Source organism: Ictalurus punctatus, chromosome 2 (assembly GCF_001660625.3).
Source record: "Ictalurus punctatus breed USDA103 chromosome 2, Coco_2.0, whole genome shotgun sequence".
Taxonomy (NCBI): domain Eukaryota; kingdom Metazoa; phylum Chordata; class Actinopteri; order Siluriformes; family Ictaluridae; genus Ictalurus; species Ictalurus punctatus.
In genome coordinates, this window is record NC_030417.2 from 1,869,922 (window position 1) to 1,892,569 (window position 22,648).

General features: G+C 39.3%; 1 long non-coding RNA gene and 1 pseudogene across 2 annotated transcripts; both read left to right on the forward strand.

Annotated features, from left to right (window-relative positions):
• The first annotated feature begins 1,405 nt into the window (after window positions 1-1,405).
• LOC108275294 (tripartite motif-containing protein 16-like) lies at window positions 1,406-9,188 on the forward strand (annotated as a pseudogene).
• Window positions 9,189-10,314: 1,126 nt separating this feature from the next.
• On the forward strand, window positions 10,315-20,053 carry LOC108257570 (uncharacterized). 2 transcript variants are annotated; one of them, XR_006983919.2, is made up of 6 exons: window positions 10,315-10,390; window positions 14,747-14,835; window positions 15,125-15,211; window positions 15,582-15,611; window positions 15,939-15,973; window positions 19,766-20,053. It is a non-coding gene; the product is annotated as an uncharacterized LOC108257570 (long non-coding RNA). The 2 variants fall into 2 exon arrangements; XR_006983918.2 differs by having other exon boundaries at window positions 14,747-15,211.
• The last annotated feature ends 2,595 nt before the right edge of the window (window positions 20,054-22,648 follow it).

Genomic DNA, 22,648 nt, shown 5'->3' on the forward strand with positions numbered 1-22,648 from the left:
CTGTGATATCCGCCTGCCCATCTGCCAGAGCGTCAGGTTTCTCCAAGCCTGAGTTTGAATCATGGATCTCAGTGAGCCGGTACAGGTACTGTGATACAGTCTCTGAGTCTTGCTGCTTGCACTTTGCTATTATTGTTATGTCCATTCGCACAGGAAAGGTGTTTGTCAGCCTCTGCTGGAGCGCCGTGATTTGTGCTCTGTACCTTGCATTGACTTCATCTTCCCACTGTGGGTTGATCAGGCAGACAGCATCTGTCCAGGGTCTGTGAACTAGCATAGGGCATCCTTCTCTGGCCACTTCTAGCATTGTGGCATTTACCACAGCATGCACTGTCCCTTCTCTGTCCGATTTTGTTGGTCTGAAGCCCTCAGGCAGCAATGTTACTGGTCCCTTCACTTGGGATCTTGTGTGTAACGCCACCAGTGAAGTTGGACGGCTGGAGCATAGCTCTCGCGCTTCTTAATAAGTAATCTCTTTACTTATTTGTTGCTCGAACCGGACTCTTTCCGTTAGTAAATATTTTTACAGTTATTATCTCTCTCTCTCTCTCTCTCTCTCTCTCTCTCTCTCTCTCTCTCTCTATATATATATATATATATATATATATATATATATATATATATATATATATATATATATATATATACACATACACACACACACAGTATCTCACAAAAGTGGGGGGCATCCTCAAACAGAAGGTGGAGGAGCACAAGGTCTCCAACATCCACCAGCTTCGTGATGTCGTCATGGAGGAGTGGAAGAGGACTCCAGTGGCAACCTGTGAAGCTCTGGTGAACTCCATGCCCAAGAGGGTTAAGGCAGTGCAGGAAAATAATGGTGGCCACACAAAATATTGACACTTTGGGCCCAATTTGGACATTTTCTCTTAGGGGTGTACTCACTTTTGTTGCCAGCTGTTTAGACATTAATGGCTGTGTGTTGAGTTATTTTGAGGGGACAGCAAATTTACACTGTTACACAAGCTGTACACTCACTACTTTACATTGTAGCAAAGTGTCATTTCTTCAGTGTTGTCACATGAAAAGATATAATCAAATATTTACAAAAATGTGAGGGGTGTATTCACTTTTGTGAGATACTGTATATACCCGTCGGTATATATCTTAGTTCTGAAGCTGTGATCTACGAAACACCAATATCTCTGCCGTCGCAAAGGCAAAGTTCCTGGAACTTCTTATAAGAAATCGCTCCATGTAATACTTCTCTCAATTTAATACACGCATTTCTTATATCATTGACTCCCTTCCATACAGACAGCAATACACGATGACTTCATAAACTTCTAATTCTACATCATCGACTCCCTTCCATACAGACAGCAATACACGATGACTTCATAAAATTCTAATTCTAAATACTTGATGATTCCTACCAGTCAGTGTTAAGGCTGCTTCAGTCTTTCACTCCTCAACAAAGGACAAACCGCCTGCGTGTTAACACGGACTTCAGGGTGAAACTTTTCCTCGAGTGTCCTCCAGTTTGCTTGTTGTCCAGAAAAGCTGAAAAGACTCACGCAGCCCAGTCAGGGACGCCAAATTGTCGTGGAAATTAGACAACACTCGCAGACTCGTCCTCTGAAGGTAAGAAGGTTTATTACAGAAAGATGGTTAGTACAGGATAGAATAAAGCAGGAGAGAATAATGAGAGCGCTCTGAAGCACTTGTACTAATCCACTACTATATATATGAAATGCAGAGCATGACATAATCCTGTGTACCGGTAAGAAGCAGCCTGAGGCAGTTCGAACAGGCTTTGTTTTAGGATCTTGGACAAACGAACCTTGAACAAAAGAACATGTTTGTGTCTCTGAAAGCAGATAAAAATTCTGTACTGATCTCAGTGTCATGACACGGCTTTCTTAGGCGTTATCCTCTGATGAACATGAACAAGAACAAAATTATTACACAGTAAAAATGAGTCAATTCCCTCACAAGCCAAATTTTTATAGAGTCCTATATTTTTGGATTCATATGTTCTCAGGGCCCAAGATTTCAGGTACCCATTTTCCCCATGCTCTATGATCTTAGACCCCCTATGTGTTTCAGGGTTCTATCTTCTCAGGACATTTGAAATCATCCACGCATTACACATTAGCCCAACTATGACACCTGAAACCCTTTATAATCCTTAACTCTAGGACCCTTTATGTATAATTTTGCAGGAATATATCACTGAGGGAAACGTAGAGCCCTGGGAATATCTATATGCCACCCAGAGATGATACAAATTAGTTTCCAGGACAAAAAAGTGACCTTGGCTAGCATGGAAGAGCGGCAGCTCTCAACATCAACTGAACACCAACTGGTGAAGACAAGAACATGATGTGTGGGGGAGAAAAGGGTTGCATCTCAAAAGGTTTTTTTTTCTGGGGGGAAAAAACACACGACTCAGCATCACTGTGGTGTCGTGTGTTCATGCCTTGAGGCATGTCATGAACACAAACTCAGAAGGTTAAATGGTGAGAGATGATATCTGAAAACCCGACAGCAATACAGTACAAAGACTCCACTAATGTATGTATTAATCTGTTTCTGGTTACTAGTTTCAGGGAAAGTGGGTTGAGTTTCCACCAGAGTCATTATAGTGAGAGTGAGAGTAATGGAAAAGAAGATGGAGCCAGAAAGCCTGAGAAAGTAAGAGAGAAACATATAAGTGGTTTAGAAATTGAGAAAGAGACGAGAGAGGGAGAGAAGGAGAATCAGAGAGTAATGAACAATGAGAGTGGAAATGGAGAAGGTAACAGATATAAAGAGATATAGAGATGCTGGGCTGGTGGTGTTTTCCATTAATTTGTCAGACATACCTATATCACTCCAAACCAAGGGTGTCCAATCTTATACAGAAAGGGCCGGTGTGGGTGCAGGTTTTCATTCCAACCAAACGGAATCCACACCTGAGTCTATTGAAAGCCAAGATCAACTGATTGAACAGGTGAAATCAGGTCTGGCTCCTGCTTATGGATAAGATTGGACACCCCAGCTCTAAACGAGCACTATTATTTAGGCTGCGATGCTATAAAAATGTTTCTAAAACTACAACACCGATTTAGAGACACATTATGAGAACTGTGATATGCATTATCGAGATGGCTAGTTTAGTCATCTCAGGCTGCCCTGAAATTAGGACCCAGTTGGAACTGAGTTTATTTATTTATTCATTTATATATATATATTTTTTTTATCTCCACCAGTTTTCCTTTAAAAGCGATTCACAGGGAGTAGGTAGCCATCAGGTAGTTTCAAGAAGTGGATAGGGCTAGATGAGGAAAGGGATTTTATTTCAAATGCGATTTGTCTTGCAGCCAGCAGAGGGTGTAACAGCTCCTCTAAGAGATGTGTGCTGATAGAAATCAGTCTGTTTAACAAATATGGGACTCTGGGAAATATGACAGAGTTCTGGGCGAACTGTTCAGCTACAGTTTAACTACTACTAAACACTCCTAAATTGTATATTTCAGTTCAGCCTCTTGTTTTTTTAAAAGGAGTGAAAAAATTTATTGCACGTAGAATATAATTAGTTCTTTCCGCCACTAAGGAAGAGATGGAGGACAGAGGATGATGTGGGAATGGGCCCAGAAATCCATCTGTTTCCATGACAATGGCTTCCCCAGCTTCCCCTCCAGCCCCCAGGCTACTATTTACTCTGCAGCATCAGTGCTTAAATTTCACTCCTTTATTATTTGGAAACTGCAATTTATTAAATCACAGAAATATTTATCCTGCACTCACCAGGCATCGATTCGAAGGTGGTCCGAGATGTGACGTACAAGACGTGTACACTAACTAGATTTTTATATTGATTTCACCCGTATTTCAGAGCAGTACACTAGGATCATGTCAGAAGCAGCATATTAAGATGAGGTGGTTATGTTGAAATATAGAAGATTGTTTTATTTAGTCTCAGTGTGCCATAGCTCTCGAACAAACACTACAAGATTCATAGTATTTCCTAAAAAACACATTTTTAAAAAAGGAAAAACAATCAAACAAACAAACAAGACAATTAAATTGAGGTGTTAACCTAAAAAAAAGTGTCTATGGACAATTCCGCACTTATAATGAAGTATTGTATTAATTATTCTGCACGGCACTACTGTTTGGAAATTTAACAGAGAATCAGAAGCGTTAATATTCCACAAAAATTGAGTTTATAATGTAAATGAATTAATATTTGATGAATGCATCTATTTAGCATGAATTGGGTTTTATATTATAGATAAAAAAAAACTTGCTACTTTTTGCTGTCTTCTTCTTGTGTTTTTAGAACAAATATATACAAGTAAATAAAAGAAAAACAGAAAATCACATCCCAAGACAGGGATTCAAAGCTCAGGAATAAAATCAATCAATCAATCAATCAATCAATATATCTCTCTCTCTTCCTCTCCCTCCATCCCTCTCAGGAAGCCACTCCTCATTTCAGAGAAAACGAAGCTCAAAGTTCAGTGCAATCTCTCTCTCTGCGTTGAGTTCAGGAAAATGGCCGAGGCCAGTATTTCAGTAGATCAGGATCGGTTCAGCTGTCCAGTGTGTCTGCATCTACTGAAGGATCCGGTGACGATCCCCTGTGGTCACAATTTCTGTAAGGTGTGTATTAATGACTGCTGGGATCAGGAAGAGAAGAGCGGAGTGTATCGCTGTCCTCAGTGCAGCGACACTTTCACTCCGAGGCCTGTTCTACGCAGAAACAACATGCTGGCTGAAGTGGTGGAGAAACTGAAGAAGACTGAAGTCCAAGCTGCTTCTCCTGCTCACTGTTACGCTGGACCTGGAGATGTGGAGTGTGATTTCTGCACCGTGAGAAAACACAAAGCCGTCAAGTCCTGTCTGATGTGTCTGGCCTCCTCTTGTGAAACTCATTTAAGACCTCATCTTGAAATTCCTGGTTTGAAAAAGCACAAGTTGGTCGAAGCTTCTAGAAATCTACAAGAGAAGATCTGCTCTGAGCATGATAAAGTGCTGGAGATCTACTGTCGTACTGACCAAAGCTTCATCTGTTACCTGTGTATGACGGATGAACACAAAAGCCACGACACCGTCTCAGTTAAAGCGTACAGAACTGAAAAACAGGTGAGAACTAGAGATATTTTTTAGGACCAATTAATTCTACTCATGTCTACAATCAGTTGTTTTAACCTGGTTAAAAATTTATTTAAAGTTAAAAGTCTTTTTCCATTCGTGTATTCGTAAGAATTTTTTCAAATGTATTAAAAGATTATTGAGATATAATTTATCATCATTAAGTTGAATTTAAGTTGAATTATGTTTAATTTCTTCTTGCTCAGTGATGGGCATAATCTTGTCAGACAGGTAAGTGAATGTTTCTACTGACCGGGTGGGGCAACACACATATTTCACAAAGAGAGACAGCGAGAGCGAGAGACACAGACAGAGAGACAGACAGATAGACAGACTCAGGGTAAAGCAACTCACATTTCAAAACATTTCTCCTGCACGTAGTTCACAGTTGCATTTTTCTGCCAGGGATGGTAGAAATCTTACATCCTGCAGCTTTAAATAGGCCGCTCTAATAAAAGGACATAAGCTGTGAACACTATAAAGGTGAGCAGAGACAGAGCTGCTCCTAGAAACACACACAACATGGACAACGAGTCGTTTAGAGGCCCAGTAAGAGACGGAATGAGGGTTAAGTTTTAAAAAGGACCTCCGTTTGTTGTGTGTGTCTCCTAACAGCTCAGTGCACAGACAGCAGTGGAGGACAGTGAGAGGATCTTTACTGAGATGATCAGCTCCATGGAGAAAAGGCGCTCGGAGGTGACGGAGCTGATCAGAGCTCAGGAGAAGGCTGAACTGAGTCGAGCTGAACGACTCCTGGAGCAACTGGAGCAAGAGATCGCTGATCTTCAGAGGAGAGTCACTGAGCTGAAGGAGCTTTAACACACACACGATCACCTCCACTTCCTCCAGGAAATAAAGGTACACTACATCCACATTTCCAGGTGAAATATACAGGTTATGGGTCATTGGATAAATAATGGTTCTTAGACGTCTAAAACTGTTCCACTTCGAACCTTTTCTAATATGGAAACAACCTGCTGTAAGATTTTACTTAAAAACTTGAAAGTAATTGTAGCTGTAATTTCTTCTCATAATTTTATGCCTAATTGCTGTACGCAGGTTTTAGTCTCCGGCCGTCGCTCGCCCGAAATTATTACACCAGGTTTTCAGTCTGATCTCCGTGAGGACTCATGCAGCATCACTGTCAATCAACATCTCTCATTTGATGGAGTGAGGGAATCTCTCTCTGCTCTGAAAAAGAGACTCGAGGAATTCTGCCAGGAGGAATTCATCAGAATCCATAAACATGGTAAGAGGAGCTGTTCCTGCTGAAGTGAGGGAAGTCTTTACTTGCTCGGTGACAGAGTGATGTTGAGGTGTCAGTCTTCGATCCTGAGGACCAAAGCTCTGCACAGTTTAGAGTTTTTAACACTTGCCTGATTCCAATCTTGATGATGAACTGCTGATGTGAATGAGTTTGAGTTCGAACTGAGAAACTGCACTCTGGCGCTTCAAGACTGAAGATTGACACCTGATCTACACACATTTCTGATCTAAACATGTTTCTGATCTACACAGAAGTGATGTTATACTCAGTTGTTTGATTTTATGGTTTTTATCATCAGACCATTTTATTTCTGTCTCCACAGTTAAAGACATTCAGATTATTTTCTCAGAGTCAAAGAGCATAGGCGAGTTTCTGAAATGTATGTCTACACAAATTCACACACATACAAAAAAAACATCGGGGTTAAACATGTGACCCTGTTCCCTGAGAAGGGAACGAGACGTTGCATTTGGCATAACAGTATGGGAAGTGTGTGACTGGTATCTGAAAGCAATTAAGCATATATATATATATTTTATATATATATATATATATATATATATATATATATATATATATATATATATATATATATATATATATATATATGGCACCTGTGAACCACGCCGCCAGCATCTATTATCTGAAGCAACAGGGTTACATGTGTAACCCCGACGTTCTCTTTCAAAGGGAACTTCGATGTTGCATTTAGCATAACAGTATGGAAACGGGAATACCCACTCTGTCATACCGAGGGTACGGCCTGTTCAAAAAGACCCAAGCCCGAGGGTCACTGCAAGACACTCGAGCCCAGGGTGGAATGAATATCCAGGCTGTTATAACGAATGAATGTGTGTAGCGTAGACTATCCTGCAGCAGCACACACATCCTGCAAGGATACCCCTTTGGACAAAGCCTTCGAGGAGGCGACCACCCTAGTGGAGTGAGATCTTATGCGCAAAGGCATGGCGAGACCGTGCGCCTCATAAGCCATAGACGTTGCTTCCACTTTCCAATTAGAGATGCACTGCTTTGACACAGCATCACCTTTACTGTCGCCGCCAAAGCAGACCAGCAGCTGCTCCGACGTACGCCACTGGCCAGAGCGGCGGACGTAAGTACAGAGAGCCCTTCCTGGACACAGCAGGTGCATCCTCTCTTGTGTTGGTGTGAGGAACAGAGGAGGGCAGAAAGCCTGCAACACCACAGGGAGGGCAGCCAATGTAGGCACTTTAGAAATATAATCCAGCCTAGGATACAGGAAGGCCTTGGCTAATCCAGGGGCAAAGTCAAGGCAGGAAGGGGCAACAGAGAGAGCTTGTAGATCTCCCACTCGCTTGAGAGATGTCAGGGCCAGTAGAAGAGCTACCTTTAGAGTCAGAAGCTTCTCAGAGGCTGACTCTAAGGGCTCAAATGGGGCCCCTGGCAGACCTTCCAAGACCACAGATGATGAACTGCCTGTTCCCTGGATTGTGCTAGAATTAACCAGTTGTCCAGGTAGTTTAGGTTTAGTACATGGATACCCTGGAGTCACAAGGGAGCCAGAGCAGCATCCATGCACTTTGTGAAGGTGCGAAGGAATAATCTTCCATATATCATTCGACGCACTTAATTGCCACATCACCTGATCATGGCAGGCCTATAAGCAGAGGCATGATTTTACACAAGCTTCAGATACTGGTCACGTGCGCAAGGGCACTTCCCATACTGTTATGCTAAATGTAACGTCGAAGTTCCCTTTGAAAGGGAACATGTATACGCACACATATAGAAACAGACAAACACACAAATATATAAAGAAACACACAAACACACTCAGTCAATCAGACACACACACACAAACACACACACACTGTCTCACACTCTACATAAATATATTCTGTGATTAATATCTAACATGTTCACATTTGTCATGTGTTTAGATTTCTGTGATCTGACTCTGGATCCCAACACAGTAAATTATGACCTCATTCTGTCTGAGAGGAACAGAGCGGTGACGTGCAGTGTGAGAAAGCAGCAGTACTCTGATCATCCAGAGAGATTTGACTTCTACTATCAGGTGTTGAGTAAGGAGAGTGTGTGTGGACGCTGTTACTGGGAGGTGGAGTGGAGCGGGGGGGTGTCCATATCAGTCTCATATAAAGACATCAGCAGGAAAGGATGGGGTAATGAGTGTTGGTTTGGATGCAATGATCAGTCCTGGAGTCTATCTTGCTGTTGTTCTTCTGCTCTCACTTTTTGTCACAACAACATTGAGACTGATCTCGGAGTTCCATCACCCTCCAGAATAGGAGTGTATGTGGATCACAGTGCAGGAACTCTGTCCTTCTACAGCGTCTCTGACACGATGAAGCTCCTCCACAGAGTCCACACCACATTCACTCAGCCTCTATACGCTGGATTTAGGCCCTACTGGGATTATATCTCTAAATCAGAACCAACTGTGAGGTTGTGTGTTCCAACAAAATAATGATTTGAGGTGTTTTATGGTCAGTAATTTGTCAGTAAATAAAACTCTGTGCACATTTCCTCATTGATCCCCATCTGTGAAATAAATGTTCATATTAAATCAGTAAAAACACTAAAGATTAAAACGCTGCATTTCGACTCGGCCTAGGATCATCAGTTACACATATAAAGGGAATGAAAGTGTAAGATCTGAATGTATTCCCAATGACGTATAAAAGTGCTACTGATTTCTGAAATTAGTGAAGTGAAATGCCTAAACTCTCTATAAAGTCTGTATTTATTGGGTTTTATGTCTGGAAATATAATAATTTGTAATATGGTAATAATGTTTTGGTTAAACTTTTTACAGAGTAATAACCGCTTAATAAATGTGTATGTACAGCTCAGAAATATTTCATTATTAATAACCTGTTTTAGTCCTAAGAGAAATTTGGGTTGTTGTCACGTGAGCTGCGAACTTTGCTGTCAGCCATTTTGATTCCCTACACGCCTCTGTGCAAACAGTGCCACCTTGTGTAGAGTTTAAACTGTAAATATGCCAATCTGTGGTGTGTCTAGATGCGGTGTGTCCCATCGACCAGGTGGACTAAGCATGGCAGACCATGCTGCTGAAACTCAAGATGGCATTGCCAATCATACCATCTACCTGATCAGGCTTCTGGTAGAAATATTCTGCACTCTAAGACATCATCACATTGCCCGACTTTAGAACCTTGGATTAAATCGATCAGTGAGACAGACCCTGAATAGGACCGTTATCTTTCTAGGACAGTGAACTGTACATTCACTAATTTAAATGACGGGTTTTACATCCATTTTTGCATGCGAGTACTGATCAGATGAATATCACAATACAGCTTGGTTTCATTTAACAATATGAACATGAAAATACAATGAACATGAACATGATTAATACAATAGCTAAAGGTAGTCTGTAAAGTCACTTGGAAGGTTGTATCACAAGGTAGTGCCTGAGAAATGTGTGGGGATTTTTGTCTGAAGGTTTTGAATCTATTGCTTATTAACCAACCCTGATGGCTTGTATTACATAAGTTAGTCTGTTTGCTGAGGTCCTTGAAGTATATACACTTCAATATATATACAGTTCAATTTTTGGTGCTGATGAACAGAGAGTCAATCTAGCTCTACTTGGAGTTGATCTAACTGTGTATGTTGTCTAAACGGTTAGCTTTCACGCTGCACCACGAAAGAATTGGTGTCAAAATGGAGTGTTATAACTGTTTTCTAGAAATCAACTCTGATAGTGTCACCGCTATGGAGGACCGTACCATTAGGAGTGACTGACCTAGAGACCTAGTTTGGTTGTATTTTTCTCATTTGTAAGTCGCTTTGGATAAAAGTGTCTGCTAAGTGAACAAATGTAAATGTAAATGTATGTAAATGTCATGTAGATCAGACTGGTCGCTGATTCGTCCGTCTTTCTGGCGGGAGTTGGGTTAATAGACCCCTCCTTCCTCGGACGAATCTAGTGTAACACAGCAGGTGGAAGGAAGGACATTTTCTGACAGAAAGTCTTTTCGCATTGTGTCGGTAAGTAACAGTTTATTAGATGACCCAATGCGTGCTGTTATATACAGATGAAAATACGTATTTAGACTATTGGATGTTCATAGTCACTGCAAGGATGAGCAACAGTAAAGCTAGAGCCGACAAGCTAACGTTATCATTAGCTTCTAATTAAGTGTCTGGCAAGCTAACGTTAGATAGAGTTTGCAAAGTTTGCCCATGTCAATTATGTGACGTTACATCAGTTATGTTAACAGTCTTTCGAATAAGAGAACAGCCAAAATGAGTTAAAGTTAGACAAATCAAACTTAAATTCAGATTATTAGACATGTGTGGGTGGTTAATTTGAAGGTAGGAAAGTACATTTGAAGGACTCATTCACTTTTCCCAAATGCCGCTTCCGCGCGCGCTTTAACGGGAGAAAATGTAAAAAAAAAAAAAAATTATATATATATGTCCACTCAATGCACATTATTAAGACAATACACATTATGTCCTTTCTGTGTGTTTATTTCTTGAGAAATAGAAGAGAGAAGCTCCATCAGAGCTTCAGGTGCGCGCGCGGTTTACAAAATTGAGCACGGATTACACACGGTTGGGTTTTACTCCCCTCCCCCTCCCCCCTCTCCACTGTAGTAAAACTCCACCACAGGTCAAATCATGCTCTTTCAGCCAATCACATAAAGCGGCGCGGGGATGACGTCATTTTCTGGAAACAGAATTAGCATTTTAGCCGTCGAGCAGTCCGCTTCGCTTCGAGCTCCAGCGCTTGCTAAATGATTCTATAGAGGTTGTCGGGGACATTAAATGTTATCACACCGGACAGCAAATAACCTCACAGATAAACTCAGGGCTCTACAGTGCGACCATTTCACTCGCGTTTGCGACTGAACAGTACTTTGTGCGACTGAATAAATATTTATTCACACCGGTGCGAGTGACCTGTTCGGAGTTGTATAATACAATCGGAATAAAAACTACAGGAAGTCCAAAATGCATCTACACCTATAGATGAAAAAATAGATATTATAATAACTTCATAAAATATAAATAAAATGAGAAATAAATAATGTTTAATTACTGTGAGTTGCATTCAAGGGCGTAGATTTGGTCTCAATATTGGTAGGGACACCCACTCACCCACCCTGGGAAAAAAAGAACTGTTTAATGTTGACAACCAATATTTACATTAAGATCTGTATTTACATTTAAATACAAATTATACAAAGCAAAAGATCAAAGACTAAAAGAAAGTCCATCCATCTTCTACTGCTTGGCTGCTGTCTCCATTTCTTACAGACTGAACTGCTAAAATATATCAACGATCTTGTGTTGAGTATGGGTGCAACCAAGTGTACAATTGGAGGGGGGGGCACACACCTCCATCCATCCATCCATCCATCCATCTTCTACCACTTACTCCTTCTTCAGGGTCACGGGGAGCATCGTGCACAAGGCGGAGTACACCCTGGACAGGGTGCCAGTCCATTGCAGGGCACAATCACATACACACTCACACCCATTCATACACTACGGACACTTTGGGCATGCCAATCAGCCTACCATGCATGTCTTTGGACTGGGGGAGGAAACCGGAGTACCCGGAGGAAACCCCCGCAACACGGGGAGAACATGCAAACTCCACACACACATGGCCCTGGTGGGACTCGAACCCCGGAGGTGAGAGGTGAACATGCTAACCACTAAGCCAACATTACTTGTTAACGGAACAGAGAAAAAAAAATGTTTTGCATCCAACATCAACATTCTTCATGATAGTCCATGGTGTACTTACAATATATGGTACTTACAACACATGTAAATTAGTCATTTACAATTAATCCATAATAGCATATGAAGAGTTCATTTGCAAAAACAGATATCCACCATTTGAATTCATTTTCCTAAATCATTTTTTAAATTGTGCATTCCAGGTAATACAAATCCAGCTGTAATTGGGTTGTTTTGATGACATTTATTTTCACTTAATTAAAACATTCCAACTGCAATTTGATGTTATCTGGAATGTGCAATAAAAAAAACCCCCATGATTTTTAAATATTCACAAGAATGGAGATGTCCGTTTTTGCAAACGAACTCGTCATATAGGCCTGGGTTTAATAACAAACTCATGACCAATATGTTGACTTTCAAAGGTTATACTGTATATTTGCTGAACATCCTAAAGGCTGACTTTAATGCTGATGCCTCCCTACAATTCCAAAATATAATTCATAATAAGGACCTCACCTGAAACCCTGAAGACTCAGCTGTTTCAGCCTGCTGCTGCGTTTCCTGCAGACAAACTTATTCATTAAATGATGACATTTTCATGGGATTTCTAGACTAAAATTCAACTCAACATAATTTCGTATATGCACCTATTTTATGCTCCAGCTAACAACCTGACTGTTAGCCTGCAGAAGACAGAAGCCAGGGTTAGCTTGCTAGTTAATGCTAGGTAACACGGTTAACTAACATCAGTGGACATTACTTTCCGCAGTGCAAGGCTGGTGACGTTTGGTCGCTAACAGGTTTTCATTTTAAATCAATGTGGCTACTGGACGGTTAGTTTACTACCTATTACTTACGCTTTGAGTGGGGAAAAAGCTCCTGATGTCTCGCCATTTTTTTGGTGACATGATATCTACAAAGTACAAAACATGTTGGCATGGGAAAAATACTTTATGTATGCTGTGCCATGCAGGCAATAGAATAGGAAAGGGAGTAAAGTTATCTGAAAGACTAAATTTTTCACCCATGCTTGAGGTATGGAATGACAGCCTTGATTACTTAGTTAATATTGTCAGCCGATCAGCCCTCGCCTCCGTGTCTGTACTCTACACTGGCAGCTCGATATTTGAACGTAAGGTGAGCCTTAAGATAGCCCCTCCCTTTCAGCCAGTCAAATGCTAGCATGCCTAAATCTTGGAGCTTCTGTGAGAGAATGCTCTGAAATTTACATGACTCCAAAGATAATGCGAACGGGTTTGCGCAAATATTGGTAGGGACAATTCTGCCCTCCCAAAATATTAGTAGGGATATGTCCCTACCGTCCATATGCAAACCAATGCCCTTGGTTGCATTTAATATCAATTTGCCATTAAGCTTAGTTCAGTATTTACTTAGAAAGCTATTAACCGTTTTCCTAATATGGATCATGTTTGTGTTAGTCTACTTTTAATTAGGACTCTTTATTGTTTAAGATATTTAAAAATAAATATTTTATGCATGTTTATTTATCAAATAACCAACGGTATTTCTCATTGCTACTATTTTAATTCAATGAACAGTGACCATGAGCAGAGAGCTTACATTTAACTTTATGATAGGCTTCCTGATTAAAGTTAAATAAAAAAATATTGGTATCTGGATCAGTTTCGGTCATTAAAATCCTCATCGGCGCATCAGTAATGAACACCATTAAACTAAAGCGCTTTGCATCTGACGGGTAAATGAACTCACCCAATCACATCCTATATGAGATTATTCAGATATATACACAGAGCGGTTGGAGAACTGACTCCAGCCCAGAACCACGACAGTGGAAATGTCTAATAGTGTAGCTTTAAATATATTTAAGAGGAACAGACTTCAAACACTGAACATTGATGTTTTTTTGTATTTGTTTACAAGGTGGAACAGGTTAACGGTTGTTTTTTTTTGCATACGGTCTGTAAAATGAACTGAAAATATTATATTTAGTTTATCATAAGGTAAATTAATTTGTCATGAAATCACACTATGTTCCTAAATTCTGTCATAATTGACCAGCTCAAGTTTTCTCATGCCTACTTGTGTGTTATATTGTGGCACATTAATGTTACCATCTCTAAAAAATAATAATAATAAAATGAAAAAAAACTTCAACTGTGATCCTAAATTTTTGTAAATAGGTTCACAAGTGCTCCTAAAAGAAACTCTCGCGTCTCTCCACCTGTAAACACTGTTGATGCTTTTTCTGCATTCGCCTGAATTGTTTTCATTTGGTTGCATATTGTTATATTTGATCACATATTTTCATTTGGTTGATGGCATTTTTATTTTTACTCATCCTATATTTTGGGTACAATTTTATTTATATTTTGCTTCTACGAGATGATGCACTTGAAGGACCAGTCTAATTTTATGTAAAGATTTGTACATTAGCAGGAGTGTAGCACAACATGGAGGTGAAAGCAGCGGTCTGTTTATTTAAATGTGAAAGTGCAATAAAAATATGTGGTCACTAAATCAATTAATAATCGTGATAAATAATCGAGATCTCAATATTGATCAAAATAATCAGGATTATCATTTTGGCCATAATCATGCAGTCCTACTATCAATTAAATATTGCTGGAGTTCTGGAGTCATGAATCTCTGTATTTTTTCTTCCAGTGTCCTGAGACTTTACACCTCTTATGATGAAATCCAGACGACGCTCTTCAGGAAAATCTCCACAGGCTCCTGCTGCTACTGGCTCAAAGGTAATGTCACCACGTCTTGGTAAAGTTGGCATTTGAATATAATATGGGAAATTTACTAAATGTATCAAACATTTTACTAATGTACATGAATCAAGGTCTGAATTTTATTATCTTTTGACATTGTCATACATCAATGGCAAATATCTGCCAGCAAAAGGGAAATTTACAACACCCACCAACCATTCTGCTCAGTATTATGGTGATTATTCATAATATTATATCTTTGTGAATGAAAGAGATTTTTTAATGAAGGCATGAGACTTCTCTATGAAGTTTAAATTGTTAGCAGTGTGCAGAATCGGATTTTTGGAGTACTGCACATGCGCCTAATTTTGCCAGTAACGATTTCCAAGGACAGACGGACGCTAAGGAAAAGGTAAGCGCTATAAATCTATCTTTATTCATAAATTTTGCCCATGTAACATTTCATGTCAGTCAATGAGTGGAATGTGTTGTATGTTTATCTTTCAGACTTAATTTTGCAATTAAATACCCTGTTTTGTTAATTTGCGCACAAACGAGAGACATGTGAGGTGGCATGAGGTCAAATCTGAGATAGATTTTTACTTCCCTTTTAGTTTTAAATTGGCCATTTAAACTAAAATATCACATTTCTTTGCCTCAACATTAGTCTAGTGTTAATTTTACATTATGATTGATCTTATTTTACCAATTGGTATCAAGTGTAAGTACCTACTGAAGAATAGCAAGTCATTCACATGTTGATTTGTTTGTGTCCACTGCAGTTCTTTCACAGACACTCTTTTCCAGTCCAGGTAAGATATTTATGAAGTTTACACTTATTATTACCTAATTAGTGAATATATTTGTTGAATAGTATTATAGTAGTATATAAGTAAGGGTTTTGTAAGTATATATTTCTTGTGGCAGGATTTTACATAAATACCCTTTTTTATTAACGGTTACTATTAATCAGATGTCTGTAATTATTTTAGTAAATTAAGATTCATTATTTTCACCTACTTGAAAGGCCATTTTGGGTCAAAGAGTCCCTGTTATGTTAAAATCGAAAGATGCACAAGCCCTTATACGTTAAAATATTTATGTTAATTAATTGGAAACACTACAATTATTTTTTTTAGAATGAACACTGAAAAGAGAGAGAGACACACAGGAGGTATGTGTATGCTTGGAGAATCACAAGGCAGGCTTTGGCCAGATCTCTTTCTCACCTGGAGATTAATCCACAGGCGTTTGTTTGTAGAGTAATTTACAGTGGCTCAACCAATCAGAATCAAGGACTGGAACGATCTGTTTTATCAAAATAAAAACTAAACTTCAACTGTGTAACTAAAATTAGGTTTTCGCAAGGGCTTAACCATGGTATGGACACTGGGTTGGTCCAATTATTTGTCCTTAGCCCAAATGTAGTGTAAAGGAACGAAATGCTGTGCAACTTTCCTCACTTTCATTTGTATTTATAACAGTCTGTCACAACGTGAGGGTTCACAACGAATTCGGCGGGAGGATATGCAAGTGAATGTAACGTTAATGACTGGAATAAAGTTGGTTTGACGTTGGACGTTCGATATTCGCAGAAATGAGGAAATTAAGGGACCGTCTCTAAAGTTACATACGACGTTGTTATACACGTTTCTAACTTCAATAGCATTTGAAGGAAATGACTTAGTCACAAACTGGAAAGTTTTCATCTAGGTATCAGGTATGATGCACACCTTTTAGATTTTTGATATTTAACCCTACAATGCATGAACCAAAAAAAACTTCACAAATGCATAAAGGATTGAATGGTTTTCTTCAAAAAATAGATGTCCTATTAATTAAATAATTTTTATATATATTCATACGTACAAATGTATGCATGATTTGGAATTCGGAGTTCGATGGAGTAGGAAGAGAAGTTGGAGGCTCCTGCTGATTTCGATTAAAATTGTAATCAAGTTGCGCTTTTCGGTCATACAATAGATTTTGACTTATTCTACTCTGTTTCCTTGTTTGCACTTTTAACTTTGTGGTACGTTAAAATGTCTGGAAAGAACACGAAAACCTGTGGTAGCATTCAGACACAACTGAGGCCGAGTGTGCACGCTGCGAGTAAGTCCCCTTCTTACCCTGAATTTGCGTCGCAGAGCGGTGACCCTGACTTCACCACACTCAGGCTCGAGCTGCTGGCTTTCACTGAGGAAGGACATCGCTGATATTTTTAAAAAGGAGCTCCAGGAGACTCTCGGGGGGAGCTCTGTCTACTATCCAGCTTGACCTGCAGGCCGTGAAACTACAGCTGGCTAGTAATGAAGTTGCTACCAAGGCTACCATATCAACACTGAAAGGTGCTGTTGTGGAAACGGAGCATGCTCTCTCCGGTTGCACCGATGACATAGCTCACATGAAGACTACTATCCAGTCTCTCACTGCGACCGTGACTCAATTAGAGAATAAATGTGAGGATTTGGAGTCGAGGTCACGGCGCAATAATGTTAGGATAGTCGGAGTTCCAGAGGGCGCTGACACCACTGCTGTAGCGGCCTTGTTAAAGGAGGCGTTTGGTCTGGAGAAGGAGCCAGTTCTGGACCGGTCCCACGGATCCATCAGCCGAAGCCCAAACCTGGTGAACGACCACGAGCTATTGTGTGCAGATTCCACTATCACAGTGACTGTGTTTACATTTTATGCTGTGCGAGAGAGATCCTGCGGATTAAAGTGAGGGATTTCATCATCTCCGTTTTCCCCGACTACACAGCCAAGACCGCCCGGGCCACGTTTAACGAGGTTCGGCGTCAACTTCGTATTATTGAGGGCGTTCGCTATGGAATACTTCACCCAGCTCGGCTTCGCATTACATATAACGGTGTTCAGAAGGACATTATTTCAGCGGAGGAAGCAGGAGACTATGTTAAACTCGTGATATCGGGGTGAATCGCATCACCTACACAGCGGAGTCTTTATCGCTCTTCTTTATTTTTTGCACTCGGCCTTCCAGCTCCACAGAATTCGAATTCTTATTGGATATTGTCGGTGCATTACTTCGCCTAGATTTTGTGGACTCACTCCTCTTAAATCTACTTCTGTATTAATGTGCTTCTCTGTTTCGATGCTCTGACGGGGTTAGAGTTTCTGTTTATTTAATTTTATCAGTGTTTTTTCCTCGGATTTAAGTGCTACACTGTCATATTATTTGTTACAACTTTAAAAAGTAAGAACATTATACTTATTATGCGCAGACTGTTTATCAGACTTGAAGTCAGTAGGGGTTTTTTCTCTTACTGGAACTTTTTGGCTTAGTAATTTCGTTGGTTAGTTCAAGTTACTCTCCGAATTGTTTTCACATTATGGACATCTTTTGGTTATTGTGGGAAACACTGCTGTCTCATATGTTTTATGAAGACTTTGGTGTGTGGGTGTTTGCCAATGCTTTGAAGGATGTGAATTGGAACAGAGTAATGTTATTCAAATGTGAATCTGTTTTTAGAGCATTTGAACCTAACATGGTGAACAAATTATGTTATACAATTTAGGCAATTTTATTGGAATTATCTCATACAGTGTGGCAAGTAATAATCTGGAAAGACCTTTGTAATATCACGGTCTAAAACTGGATTTAAAGAGAAGCAAATCAGTAAATGAATCACATGAAAATGAATAAATAAATTAAATCAACATATGTATGCGCATATATATATATATATATATATATATATATATATATATATATATATATATACATATAGAGAGAGAGATATAATTTCATTAATAGGACATCTATTTTTTTTTTAAGAAAACCATTCAATCAAGTACGGGTCATTTTGACCCCCTTTATGCATTCATGAAGGGTTTTTTTTGTTCATGCATTGTAGGGTTAAATATCAAAAATCTAAACTATGGTATATTTTGTGTATGAGCCCATTCTGTTGTGAGATACATGGCAATATTTACATATGATTTAATAGCTTATTTTGTTAAATCTCAAAAATCTAAGAGGTGTGCGTCATACCTGACACCTAGATGAACATTTCCAGTTGGTTATATGACTGTACGTCATTGCCTTCAAATGCTATTGAGCTTTAAATAATGGTATATTTTGTGTATGGGCCCATTCTGTAGTGAAATTCATGTCTAATTTATATATGATTTAATAGCTTATTTTGTTAAATATAAAAAATCTAAAAGGTGTGCATTATACCTGACAACTAGATGAACACTTTACAGTTGGTTGTGTGACTGTAAGTCATTCCATTCAAATGCTATTGAAGTTAGAATCGTGTTTAACAATGTCGTAACTTTAGAGATGGTCCCTTAATTTCCGCATATCCGCGAATGTCGAACGTCCAACATCAAACCATCTTTATTCCAGTACGTTAATGGTCAAACTGGACCTGGCGTTAGCCTAGCCTATTTTGTGGGTGTGCAAATAACAGTTAATTGACATTCTTAAGAATAATCCAAGCCATGGTATGATGCTTTCTATACTAAGCTAAGGTCACCTACTATTTAGGTATCTAGTTACTTGCTGTCTGAAAATAAGCTTGTATGTTGTGCTGCACTTTTCTACGCTTGGCTGCTGTCTCCATTTCTTACAGATTGTGCTTCTAAAATACATCAACGAACTTGTGTTGAGTATGGGTGCAACCAAGTGTACACTTGGGGGGGGGGGGGGGCACACACCAATTTTCCTTAACAAATGGAAATATATAAAAAAGGAATAGACATAACTAAATAGAATAAATAAAGAAAAGACAGATCCGTTGGCAGGGGTCATTACTGTATATTGGGGGGACAAATTGGTATTTCCTCAACATTGGGGGTGACACGATCCCCCCCAAAGAATGCGTGGTTATGCCCATGGGTTTTTGTAATTATGAGCACAATTCTCCTCTAAAAAATTGTAAGTGTAGTATCTACCCTAATATGTAGTTAATTTCTGTAAAACTAACATACTTTTCATTTTCAGCAGCAGGACCAGAGACAGGCTCCACAGCAGCAACAACATGACCAAGATGATAAGACACTTGTACTTTTTGAAGAATAAGGCTTTTTTTTCCTTGGTTACAATAACTTAATTTATATGATAAGTTAATCATTTATGAATCGATAATATTTATGAAGTTTATTTGTTTTTTGTTCTACATATGAATTTGTTGGTAAGACTAAAATATAATTATTTAGCTTAATGTCTGTGTACTGGCTTAGTATGTTTGGGGGAATGACAAAATGCTGATGAATAAATGCTATAAATTTGTTGCTGGTTGTGGCTTGATACAACAAACAAGTACAAAACTAATGTTTATAGTTTCATAGCAATTCACAAAAGTATTCAGTATTGTTCAAAAGTTTGGCATCAGTGTTGTTTCAAATGCATCTATAGTTGCAATCAAAATTAAAGCACCATGGTAAAACAGGTTTATTGTCAAACTTGACAGACTTTCAGCTGTTTGCAATGAACAAATCAAACAAAAGCAAATCAAATACTTCAACACAATGCATGCTTCAAGTGGTTTCCCCAAATTCAACTGAAAATGCAACTTATAATGATTTCTCCAGTTTCAAGATTACAGTTCTTTTAAACAATGCAAATCAAGCACAAACATATTGGGAGGAGCTTGCAATTTCTAAATTACAGCATATTTTCTGCAGATTTGGGCCAAGATCCATCATGGGACATCAGCATTCAGTCAAATCCCTCTTCAATTCACATGCGTCAAACAGGAGTACAGCTAAAAGGTCTCATTTACCAACAAACACCCCTGAAAACAATTTCACCAAATTTCCAGTTATCTTTAGAAAAAAGCACAAAAAAACTGAGGTTTTTTTTTTTTTTTAAGCCTAAGCAAAATTAAGCATTTTTGGCTGCAACAGTTATAAGAAACTCAGACTGATTATATCACACAAGCCTAGTGACCCAAGTCCCTAGGGATGCGGCATTACTGGAATTTTAAGAAGCATGCACGTGGCACGAGCTATAATTATAACACACCTGAATAATAGTAAGATTACTTTAACAGAGAATATATGTTGATTACAATAATGCTGTAATCCATTGTATTTGGAAACAAAGTTACATGTTGGTTTTCCAGAGTCTAAACACATACATTGCTTCAGCTTGAAGAAAAAAAACACTGACCCCCAGAGCAAGGTCATCTTTGTATGTGTCACAATTCGGATGGTTGAGCCAGAAGCAGATGCAGATAAGGACATTTATTTAAAGAAACATACTAAGAAACAAACACACTATGACAACCTTGAAACACCCTGTGGCAAGAAACAAACATCAAGCCACGAACAACAGGCATCCAAGACAACGAAAGACAAACTAATGGTGCAGACAAGGACTATTTATACCAATGAGTGCTCATTAACCAAAACATGAATCAGGTGCAGGTGGTCATGTGACAACTAGTGCAGTGCAGTGGCTGATGGGAAGTGGAGTCCAGAGTTTCCCGATACGTGACATTATGACTAGTATCTGAATTTTATAAACATATAAAGTAGGGCTGCAACTAACAATCATTTTCATAATCGATTAGTTGGCCGATTATTTTTTCCTGGTTAATTGGGTGTGGGGCCAAACTTTCAGTACCCCCCTTTTTTTTTGTTTATTTAAAATAAAATCCACAAACTGAGTGTTACAAATATAAACTTCAGACTAAAACTAAACTGTTAGTCCAATTATATAAGACTGAAAAGAACCCAATACTCACACAGATACACACCAGAATATATATTATTCATTTAGGACTGTAGTTTAATTCTGTGCTTTTTGAGCATCCATAAAAAATAATGCATAAATACGTATACATAATATAAACTAAAATACAGAAAATAATTTTATATATACAGAGAGGGAAAAAGTATTTGATCCCCTGCTGATTTTGTACGTTTGCCCACTGACAAAGAAATGATCAGTCTATAATTTTAATGGTAGTTGTATTTGAACAGTGAGAGACAGAATAACAACAAAAAAATCCAGAAAAACGCATGTCAAAAATGTTATAAATTGATTTGCATTTTAATGAGGGAAATAAGTATTTGACCCCTCTGCAAAACATGACTTAGTACTTGGTTTAAAAACCCTTGTTGGCAATCACAGAGGTCAGACGTTTCTTGTAGTTGGCCACCAGGTTTGCACACATCTCAGGAGGGATTTTGTCCCACTCCTCTTTGCAGATCTTCTCCAAATCATTAAGGTTTCGAGGCTGACGTTTGGCAACTCGAACCTTCAGCTCCCTCCACAGATTTTCTATGGGATTAAGGTCTGGAGACTGCCTAGGCCACTCCAGGACCTTAATGTGCTTCTTCTTGAGCCACTCCTTTGTTGCCTTGGCCGTGTGTTTTGGGTCATTGTCATGCTGGAATACCCATCCACGACCCATTTTCAATGCCCTGTCTGAGGGAAGGAGGTTCTCACCCAAGATTTGATGGTACATGGCCCCGTCCATCGTCCCTTTGATGCGGTGAAGTTGTCCTGTCCCCTTAGCAGAAAAACACCACCAAAGCATAATGTTTCCACCTCCATGTTTGACGGTGGGGATGGTGTTCCAGGGGTCATAGGCAGCATTCCTCCTCCTCCAAACACGGCGAGTTGAGTTGATGCCAAAGAGCTCCATTTTGGTCTCATCTGACCACAACACTTTCACCCAGTTGTCCTCTGAATCATTCAGATGTTCATTGGCAAACTTCAGACGGGCATGTATATGTGCTTTCTTGAGCAGCGGACCTTGCGAGCGCTGCAGGATTTCAGTCCTTCACAGCGTAGTGTGTTACCAATTGTTTTCTTGGTGACTATGGTCCCAGCTGCCTTGAGATCATTGACAAGATCCTCCCGTGTAGTTCTGGG